Here is an 11,714-nt window from a genome sequence, read left to right as displayed (position 1 = left end):
ATTGAGCATGACCAATTAAAACTTTATATGGAATATTAGAACAGGGATTAAAAACTATAGACAGCAAGTTTGAAAAGGCAGTAATATTGATGGGAGGGAGCAGGCAGCTTTGTTTTCCACATATTTAGCTGAAGCAACTTCTCTGACAATCTCTCTATTATGTGTAAGCGTGGGTTGTTCAAATTGAAGATTCTACAATTCTGATATCCCTATTCTTTCACATTCACATTCGCCACCTTAACGTCACTGCTGATACCACTGTCCTCCTCTGCGAAAGACCAGTGCAAATGGCGGCATGTTGGCACAGCGGTAGAGTTGCTGCCTTGTAGCTCCAGAGACCCGGGTTCGAACCAGACTCTGGGTGCTGCCTGTATGGAATTTGTATGTTCTTCCTGTGACCTGCATGGGTTTTCTCCAGATGCTTTGGTTTTCTCCCAAGCTCCAAACATATACAGGTTTGTAGGCTAATTTGCTTAGTATACGTGTAAATTGTCCCTTGTGTGTAGGGTAGTGTTAGTGTGCAGGGATCACTAGTCGGTGCGGAATCGGTGGGCTGAAGGGCCTGTTTCCATGCTTTATCTCTAAACTAAACTAAACTAAAAAAGAGGTTTGTTTAGAACTGGACACTGCTTCCAAATACATGCTGTTGTCTGGTCAGCGACACAGCTCTCTATTTCCCTTCAATTCTCATTCTCCATACTATACACAACATCTTAAGTGCTTTTATTTCTTATATGTTGATTTTCTTCCTGGCTGACCTTAAACCTCACATCCTCTGCACCACCTCATCTACTTTTTCGGCTCTTGATATCTATATACTAAAACTCTTGTTTGTTTGTTTGTTCCTGAACTATAGCCAAAACGGTATACGATAGCTTGACAATTGTAGGCCCAACTTACTCACCGTCATCCCTTTGGTGCTAACGGAAGAGGTTTCATTGAAACCTGTGTTATATTTTTTAAGTTATTCACATTTTTAAGTTTAAATCTATCTCCTAGGGAGGGAGGGGAGAGGAGGGAGAATAAGGGGGGGTTGAGGGAGGATAAGGGGGATGGAGTGGGTAGGGGAAGAGGGGAGGAGGAGGAGGGGAGGGGGAGTGGGTGGGGGAGGGGTGGTGGATGGAGGGGGAGGAGGGTGGGGGGAAGAGGGGTGGGGGGAAGGAGGGAGGGGGGGAGGAGAGGGTGCTGCACCAATGTAGGAGAGATTTGGGCCCAACGGGTCCCCTTGGTCTAGTCTGTCCTAAATCTCCCCTTTTTTGCTTGTGCCCCCCCCCCCCCCCACTCTGTGTTGCCCTCAAGGTGCTGTTGTAAATTGACTAGTGATAACCTTTTTTTTTTTTCTTTTTTTTTTTTTTTTTATTCTTTTTTTTTCTTTTTAAGAGTAAAGAATAAATTAGTGAATATAGAGTGGAAAAAAAAAAAAAAAAAAAAAAAAAAAATGTGCGAAAGTAAAGCAGAGAGGAGATTCTTAATATTCTTAATCAATTTTCAGTCAAACCCAGAATTTTTAATTTTATGCTGATATTACACCGCATGATTCCACAAGGTCAATAAATGGAGACCAACTCGATAAGAATTGGTCTTTTTTTTCTATTAGGAGGAGTCTCATTTCTTCCAAATGTGCTGTTTCCAACATATTACCAATCCACATTTTAAGTGTTGGTGGAGTAGACTTTTTCCACAATTTAAGTATGAGTTTTTTCGCTATTATTAAACCATAATTAAAAAATGAGATTTGGGATATATTTAATTTATTTACATCTCCAAAGATAATCATTTCCATGCTAGGTTCCATTTTTGTCTTAAATAAACTAGTAAATACATCAAATATATCACCCCAAAAACTTTGAAGTTTTATGCACGAAACGAAAGAGTGTGTAAGATTGGCATTTTGTGAAAGACATTTATCACAAATGGGTGAGATATTTGAATAAAATTTATTCAACCTAACTTTTGAGTAATATAGTCTGTGTAATATTTTAAATTGGATTAAATTATGTCTAGAGTTAATCGAACATTTATGTATGTATATCAAATACCTCTCCCATGTTTCTTTAGAAATTTTTATCAGTAATTCTTTTTCCCAGTCTTCTCTAATTGCCTCTGTTGGAGGCAATTCTCTATTAAGAATACTGTTATATAGATATGATATTAATTTTTGTGAGTCCGCCTTAATATTCATTGCTTCTTCCAGTGGGTCTATCGTTATATTCTGTGATCTTGGTATATATTTTTTTATAAAGTCACATATCTGTAAATATTTAAAGTATTGGTTATTATTGAGATTAAATTTTGATTTTAATTGTTGAAATGATAATAAATTTCCCGTTTCATACATGTCACCCAACTTTTTAATTCCCTGTCTTTCCCATTGTCTATATGTTTTATCCATAATAGCTGGTTTAAATACCGGGTTATTCACTATTGGTGTTAATGAAGATAAGTTTCTTAATTTTAAATTTAATTTTATTTGTTTCCAAATTCGAATTATATTGTGTATAATTGGATTCTTCTTATATAATATATTATTCAATTTTATCGGGGAGAAGAGGATCGCTCCTAAATCATAAGGCAGACAATCCTCTTTTTCCATTCTTATCCATTCCATCTGTTGAGAAGGACACTCCAACCAATAAATAATATTCTTAATATGCACTGCCCAATAATAATATAAAAAATTAGGCAGTGCAAGTCCCCCTACATCTTTAGGTTTACACAAATGATTTCTTTTAATTCTATGTGCTTTGTAGTCCCATATAAAATTAGTAATATTAGACTCTAGTTTTTTTAAAAAATATTTTGGTATATATATTGGTATGGATTGAAATAAATATAATATTTGTGGTAGCACTATCATTTTGATAGCATTTATTCTGCCAATTAATGATAGTGGGAGCGTTTTCCAAAATATAATCAAAGCGTTCAATTTATTTAACAGAGGACTAAAATTAGCGTTAAATAATGATTTATATCTTCTGGTAACTTGAATACCTAAATACTTAAATTTTTCCGTTGCAATTTTAAATGGAAATTTTAATAGATGATTCGCTTTCTGAGGATGTAATGACATAATTTCACTTTTATTCCAATTTATTCTATATCCAGAAAAGGAGCCAAATTCCTCTATTACATTTAATACGTTCGGGATACTCGTTTTTGAATTTGTAATATATAAAAGTATATCATCCGCGTATAATGAAATTTTATTATTAGAGTCCTTAGTATTGTATCCATGAATGTTCGGATGAGTTCTTATCCTTTCCGCCAGTGGCTCTATCATAAGGGCAAATAGCAGGGGTGATAAAACACATCCCTGCCTATTGCCCCGTGATAATTGGAATTTTTGAGACAACGTATTATTAGTTAATATTCTTGCTGTTGGTTTATCGTATAATAATTTTACCCATCTAATAAAATTATCTCCTATATTAAATTTTTGGAGTACTATGTATAAATACTGCCACTCTACCTGATCAAATGCTTTTTCTGCGTCCAAAGATATAACTGCTAAGTCTTCCTTTTCCCCTTTATGTGAATACATTATATTATAAAGTCGTCTCAAATTGTTAAATGATTGTCTTTTGGGTATAAACCCCGTTTGGTCCTGATTTATCAATTTATTAATATATTTGCTCAATCTTCTTGCTAAAATCTTTGTTAAAATTTTTTGGTCTGTATTTAACAGTGCTATAGCTCTATACGAGCCCGGATCTTCTAAATCTTTATCTTTTTTTGGTATAAGCATAATTGTGGATTCTGCTAAAGTTTCTGGTAATTTCTTATCGGTAAAAGCGTACCTGTATAATTTAAGTAATCGTGGGGCCATTAACTCCTGAAATCTTTTATAAAATTCATTATTAAAACCATCAGGCCCTGGAGTCTTCCCATTTTTCAATTCTTTTATTGTTTCTCTTATTTCTTCACTTGTAATCTGGGTTCCTAATTCCTCTTGTTCTAAGATATCCAATTTTGGCAAGTTACACTTATCTAAAAAATTTATAATTTTATTGTCTTCAATGTTAGTTTTAGATGTATATAAATTTTGATAAAATTGAGCAAACCTTTTGTTAATGTCCTTAGGTAAAGTTAATAGTTCCCCGTTCTCTGATTTGATTTTACTAATTGTTTTTTCCTTTTCTTGTTTCTTCAATTGTCGTGCTAGAAGTTTATGTGGTTTATCCCCAAATTCAAATTGTACTTGTTTTGTGATCTGAAATAATCTTATTACTCTTGCCGATAATATTCGATTAAGTTTAAATTTCAGTAATGTTATCTTATTATGTTTATCTATTGTTGGGTCTTTTGCGTTTCCTAATTCTAATAATTTAATTTCCTTTTCTAACGTCCCTTGTTCTGTCCTGTTTTTTTTATTTAGAAAACTTTGATACGAAATTATAACTCCACGAATGAAAGCCTTAAAAGATTCCCATAATAAAGATGGTGAAATCCCTGGTGTCTCATTTATTTCAAAAAAAAATTTCATTTGTTGTTTTAAATACTCATAACCTTGTGGGTCATTAGCTATTTGTGTGTTAAATCTCCAAAAAAAATTTGTACCTGGCATTCCCTCAAGTTTTAAAGTAAAAGTCAGCGGGGAAATGTTAAGGACTGGAGACCATAGTTTTTAGGTGAGGCGGGTAAAATTTACAGATGATATGCGGGGCAAGTCTTTTTTTACACAGAGGCTGGTGGGTGTCTGGAACGCACTGCAAAGGGTGGAGGCAGATACGATAGTGGTGTTTAAGAAGCTTTCAGATGCGCATGGATAGGCAAGGAATGGAGTGATATGTAGCAATAGTACCTGACTTGTGCAGGCAGAGAAGATTAGTCTAACACGGTATCAGTTTGAAGAAGGGTCTCGACCCAAAACGTCACCCATTCCTTCTCTCCTGAAATGCTGCCTGACCTGCTGAGTTACTCCAGCATTTTGTGAATAAATAACATGGTATCATGTTCAATACACACATTGAGGGCCAAAGGGCCTGTTTCTGTGTTGTACTGTTTTATGTTCTATATTTTCTCCTGAGTGTAATCCAAGAATACTTCTGCATCTCTCCCCTTCCTTCCAGTCATATCCCAGTTGGTGACAAAGCTGTTGAAATTCCCAATCATTAACGCCCGTGCATCTTTGCATTTTAGACCTCCTATACAACCTGTATCTGGCAACGTTCGGCAGCTTCTCCTCCCAACACTGAAACACGACCACTGCCATAAGCCCACATCTAACTGTGGCCCCAGTTCATTGTCTTTATTTCCCGAGAGGAGTCATTGAGTTGTATGGTGCAGGAACAGGCCCTTCACCCAACTTGTCCATGCCGATCTAGTGGGCATAATCCCAATTGTAAATTGAGTAGTGATAACCTTTTGACCGGAGCCCTCTAAACTCTTCCTATTCGTCTATCTGTCTACATTTTTTTTTAAAGGCTGTATTTGTATCCCCTTTTATAGCTTCCTCTGGCAGCTTTCCAGATACTGACTATTTGACTGAAAAGGTTGCCTATGTCCCTCTTAGATCTCTCATCTTCAGACAATGGTATTGTAGGAGAAAGAATCGTGAGGGCTATTAACTGGTAAAAAGGGATGTAGATTTTGCCAATGTGGTGATAGGGAACCGCAGCCAAAGCCTAAAAGTAGAGACAGGGAATGCAGCAGTGACGACACCCATGTTTCAGGAACTTCATTGATTATATTATAGCATGTACCCATCGTTGAAACAGAAAATTTGACTTTTGTCAAGTTCGAAAAAATATCAAATTAGACTTGTGGATGAACATTTTATTCTGTAATCCTAGTCTGTTACCTAATTAAGTCTTTCTGTAACTACCATTCTGCAATCAAGACCTAGTTTTACTGTTAATTAAGTTTCTGTGTAATCTTGTTAGCTGAGAATGTAAAAGCTGTACCAAAGTCGCTCTCAGGAGATCAGCTTTGACTGGTCTCCTGGAGCGCACCACTTTCAATAAATCGCCAGTTACTTCGAACATGGTCGTTCCTCCTTGAAATGGCCTAGAGTCATAGAGTCATACAGTGTGGAAACAGGCCCTTCGCCCAACTTGGCCGCACCGGCTATCGTGTCCATCTACACCACTTCCTTCTATCTGCGTTTGTCCCATATCCCTGCAAACCTGTTCTTTCCATGTAACTGTCTAATTGTTTCTTAAACGTTGCAATGGTCCCTGACTCAACTACGTCTTCTGGCAGCTTGTTTCATACACCCACCACCCTTTGAAAAAATGTGTAGGAGATGTGCAGAAGAGTCTCAACCCGAAACGTCATACATTCCTTCTCTCCTGAGATGCTGCCTGACCTGCTGAGTTACTCCAGCATTTTGTGTCTACCCTTTGAAAAAGTTTCCTCTCAAATCTTTCCCCCTTCACCTTAAACCTATGTCTTCTGGTTCTCGATTCCCCTACTCTGGGCAAGAGACTCTCTGCGTCAACCCAATCTATTCCTCTCATGATTTGATACACCTCTATAAGATCACCCCTCATCCTCCGGCGCTGCAATAAATAGAGTCTGAACCTACTCAACCTCTCCCTATAGCTCAGACCCTCAAGTCCTGGCCACATCCTCATAAATCTTCTCTGTACCATTTCCAGCTTGACACCATTTTACCTATAACATGGTGCCCGGAACTGAACGCAATACTCTAAATGCGGCCTCACCAATGTCTTATACAACTGTAACATATCCTCCCATTCTACACTCAATACTCTGATTGATGAAGGCCAATGTGCCAATTGTCTTTTTGACACCACCTTCAAGGAACTATGGAGCTGCTTCTTCTTGAGCCCTTTGCTCCTCTAGGGAGCATAGGCCATTGACAAATGTCCTCCACCTCAATCGGTTGTTGGTGGTTCGTTCGAGATATCCCCAGTTGAGCCCACTCCCAGACATTTCTGTCTGGACACCTCTTCTCCAGCTGTTCCTGGGGCGACCTCTTTTCCTTTTTCCTTGTGGGTTCCATTTCAGGGCTTGCTGAGTGATGTTTGTGGCAGGTTTTCTGAGGGTGTGTCCAATCCAACTCCATTTTCTCCTTCAAATTTGTAAGTCAATGGGATCCTGGTTTGTTCTTTTCCATAGGTCCATATTGCTAAAGTTTCTCCACCAGATGTTTAGTATGAACTATGTATCTGTACTCCTAGATCCATCTGCTCTACAATACTCCCCAGAGCCTTATCATGATCTTGTGGTTAGAGAAGCAGCTTCACTTCCACTATTCCACCAATTTTAATTTGATTTTCCAGGAGAATGTTCCAAATATTATGCCTCCATCTCCATTTACACTTCTTCTCTACCCACCCCTGAAAGGATTGACTCTGCTCCTGGATTCATCAATCAGCATGACCAGCTTATCTTTGCCCAACCAGCTTCCTTCAATAGCTTGCATGCTGTACAAGATTTGTATTAAGTAATTTATATTAAATTGACAATTATATGGCCGGTATTGGCAGTTTGGTCTGAAGAGCCTGTTTCCACACTGTATGACTATGTCTCTATGAAAAGAGAATTGAATAGCTTGTGTGAAAGAGAATAAGTTGTAGGGCTGAAGGGAACTAATGAGGGAGGAATTGAAATGATGGGGTTCTTGCACCAGGAGCTGGCATCATCTAGATGGGCCCATTGGTCTCCCCTGGTCCCCCTTTCAATATAATGTGGGAGGTCCGTGAAAGCAAGATGGACGAATCGTTTGTGTGTTTATTTCGTTGACCTTTCTACTGCTTAGAGAGTATAATTTGTAATGCTTGGTGATCCAAGGAGAAAGTTCTTTCACACGGAGAGGGGTGAATGTCGAGCCAGAGAGGGTGGTAAAATCAGAACCAATCACGGCATTGAGACAGGTACGTGAATAGGTTAGGCACTGGAGGATATGGACCTATTGAAGACATTTGTTATTAGTCCAGATGGTCAAAAGGCTGGAATGAAATATTACATGACAATACCAAACATAAACCAAAACCTTGATATGGTGGTTGTAGGACTAATTTCTGTGCTGCTTTTTATCACTGACTTTAAATTGGAGGTTGTTGGTACTCCTGGTTTGTTGGGTGGGTTGGGGAACCAGAGTTTGAGTGAACTTAGCTCAGTCTTACTTTAACGCTGATCATCATCCTGTCCCTCAGCAGCAGACTCCACGCCCGGTGATCCGTGTGTAATCCACACCGTCCTGGATCAGCCCTGGAGAAGCTCGGGTTGTCATAGAACTCGTTGCAGTGGCCGATGGATGGACGATTGAAATCTGGAAAAAGGGTGGTACAGATTTAGCAGGTAAACTGATCGCAGGCTAGTCAGTGAGGGAGAATCGCAGGTAGTGATGGTGCTTGCATTTCCGAGGATCGCGGTTCGATCCTCACATCCAGCGTTTCTGTGTGGAATTTGCATGGACTTCCCTGGGTGGGTTTCCCCCTGGTGCTCTAGCATCCCAAATATGTGCTGGTAGATGAACTGGACCTGTGAACTCCCACTCGTGGAGACAAGTGGCAAAATAATCAATGGGGGGTTCATGGGCATGTGAGAGGGAATACATTGCAGGGTTACGGGGAATTTAGGAGAGGGGGCAGATGGCTGACAGGACAACTTTTGTAAGGGCCAGTATGATCGTGATGGGCCGAATGGCAACTTACTGTTATATATTAAGTAACTGAAAGAGAGTAAGGCATGTTAGATTGATAGTATCAGCCCCCATTGTGGGACAGCGAATGGAATATGGGGAAAGGAAACTCCCACATTCTGCAGGAAGGGAAGAGAGATTTTGTAAATGGAAAAAAAGGGTTTCCTGGCACTGGACCTATATTGGACAGTGCGATGGTTAGACCCCAGTCGCTAATCTTTCCCTCAGTCGGGGGCTGACTCTCTGCTTGTTGTTTCAGTTATGACAACGTGAAGATCCCTGAGAGTGCAGTTCCATTCCATCGCTGCTCTGGGTGTAGTCCCAGCTGGTTAAATGGTAGGTGGACAAGAATGTACAACTGATGCATTCTGTTACTTTAGCAAAGGTCCAGAGTGATCCAGATTTTTATAGCTCTACAGGTAAAATAGAATAATAAAAAATACAACGTATTAATAATCGCAAAATTAGGTAACTGTAATAGAGCAAATACCAAAGTCTGTAGTGCAACCAAAGACACAATCGATAGAAGATCGTGGTTGCTGAGGTTAGTGTTGTGCAGTGTTCAAGAGCCTGATAGTTGCTGGGAAGAAGCTGTTCTTGAACCTGGAGGTCGCAGTTTTCAGGCTCCTGCACCTTCTTCCCGATGATAGTCGTGAGATGAGAGTCATCGCAACAACGCACACGAGCGTGCCCCCTGTCTACAAGCCCTGGCTAAATCACCCGTGTCCATCCACACCACACAAAGCAACATGAAGCTCACTCTGCTCAACATCCGGTCCCTCAACAATAAAAGCCTCATTCTGAATGACTTCATCCTGGAAAATAAACTGGACTTCCTCTGTCTGACAGAAACCTGGCAACAACCTCTGGACTACCTCTCACTCAACCTCACTACACCCAACGGATACTCCTACATCAATAAACCACGCTCGGAAGGCCGAGGTGGTGGGATTGCCGTAATTCACCGACAGGACTTCAAGATCAACCTCATCTCCATCTCATTTGCTCCTTCATTTGAACACCTGGCTTTCAAACTCTCTGGCCACACAAAATTAGTCATGGCAGTTGTCTACCGCCCTCCCAAACCACACCCATCATTCCTTTCTGACTTTCTGACCCAGTTCTGTTCTCTCTCCCCCTCAATCCTCCTCCTCGGTGATTTCAACATCCATATGGACTCCACTGACTCCACAATAACCGCTGACTTCACTGAAATACTCAACTGCTTTAACCTCACTCAACACGTCAATTTTCCCACCCATAACCGTGGACACATTCTGGACCTTGTCTGCTCCACTGGACTAAATCTACATCACCTCTCTGGCTCCGACCCCACCCTCTCTGATCACTTAGCCATCACCATGTCTGTCAACATTCCCACCCCAGCTCCAAAGCAAAAACGCAAAATCAACTTCCGCAAGCTGAACTCTGTTTCACCTACCTCGCTCTCATCCTCCCTCTCGGAAATAATGTCCACCTCTCCCTTCGTTGACCTCCACAGCCCCTCTGACCTCACTGACTACTACAACCGCACTCTCTCCTCCTGCCTCGACCAGCTTGCACCTATAAAAACCAAAACAGTTTCCTTCACCCACTCTGCTCCCTGGTTTACCCCTGAACTCCGCGTGATGAAAACTCATGCCCGCCAACTTGAAAGACTCCGCAACAAAACAGGTCTCACAATTCACTCCCAAGCCTACAAAGACCACATACAGCACTATAAAGATGCCCTCTCCCGTGCCCACTCCACCTACTACTCTCAAATAATTCACTCTGGCTCCGGAAACCCCAAAACACTCTTCTCTACAATAAACAAACTCCTCAGCCCCCTGGACACCATCTCCCAATCATTCACAGTTGACAAATGCACCATTTCCCTTTCATTCTTCCAAAGCAAAATAGACAACATCTACAGCACCTTAACCACCAACGCACCTGCTCCCCCTCAAACCACCTGCTCCCCCTTATCCTGTCAGCCCCTGCCTCAGTTCTCCCCAATCTCCACCACCGACCTCTCTGACCTCTTCACAGGAATAAAAACTGCCACCTGCTCTCTGGACCCCATCCCCTCCAGCTTTGTCAAGGCCTGCCTTCCTGCTCTCTCTCCACTTATCACTGCAACAATAAACTCCTCCCTGTCCACTGGCATCGTCCCGCCATCCCTCAAAATCGCTGCTGTCACCCCCATTCTGAAAAAACCTGGTCTAAACCCTGACACCCCAAACAACTTCAGACCAATCTCCAACCTACCCTTTCTGTCCAAAGTTTTGGAACGTGCTGTAGCTTCCCAACTCAAATACCACCTCTCTACCAATAACCTGTATGAAACTTTCCAATCCGGATTCCGCTCAAACCACTGTACTGAAACTGCGCTCCTCAAAATCACAAACGACATTCTCCTCTCCTCCGACGCTGGCAACCTCAACATCCTCATCCTACTTGACCTCAGCGCCGCCTTTGACACCATAAATCACTCCATTCTCCTCACCCGACTTGAAACCTCCCTTAACATCACCGGCACAGCCCTATCCTGGTTCAAATCTTACCTCTCTGACAGACACCAGTTCATCTCCATTAACAACTGTAAATCCCCCACCGCTCCTCTCCCCCAAGGTGTCCCCCAAGGCTCAGTCCTTGGCCCCCTCCTCTTCATCCTCTACCTGTTCCCCCTTGGTCAATTAATCCGCCGTCATGGTCTCAACTTCCACTGCTTCGCCGATGATATCCAGCTCCTCATCTCCACCAAGTCAATCTCCCCCACCACACACTCTACACTGACAAACTGCATCACTGAAATAAAATCTTGGCTTCAATCAAACTTCCTCAAACTCAATTGCAACAAATCTGAAATCATCATCATTGGTCCAAAAACGCTCACCAAATCCACCCAAAACTTCATCCTCAACATTGATGGTCTCCCAGTATCCACCTCACCTCACATCCGGAATCTTGGAATCATCCTTGATCAAACCCTCTCCTTCGACAAACACATCAAACACATCACAAAGACAGCCTTCTTCTACCTCAAAAACATTGCCCGTCTCCGTCCATCCCTCTCCTCCACAGCTGCAGAAACCCTCATCCACGCCTTCATCACCTCCCG

Source organism: Rhinoraja longicauda, unplaced genomic scaffold, assembly GCF_053455715.1.
Source record: "Rhinoraja longicauda isolate Sanriku21f unplaced genomic scaffold, sRhiLon1.1 Scf000762, whole genome shotgun sequence".
In the NCBI taxonomy this organism is placed as follows: domain Eukaryota; kingdom Metazoa; phylum Chordata; class Chondrichthyes; order Rajiformes; family Arhynchobatidae; genus Rhinoraja; species Rhinoraja longicauda.
The sequence above is the reverse complement of the archived record's forward strand: the minus strand, read 5'-3'. Positions refer to the sequence as shown.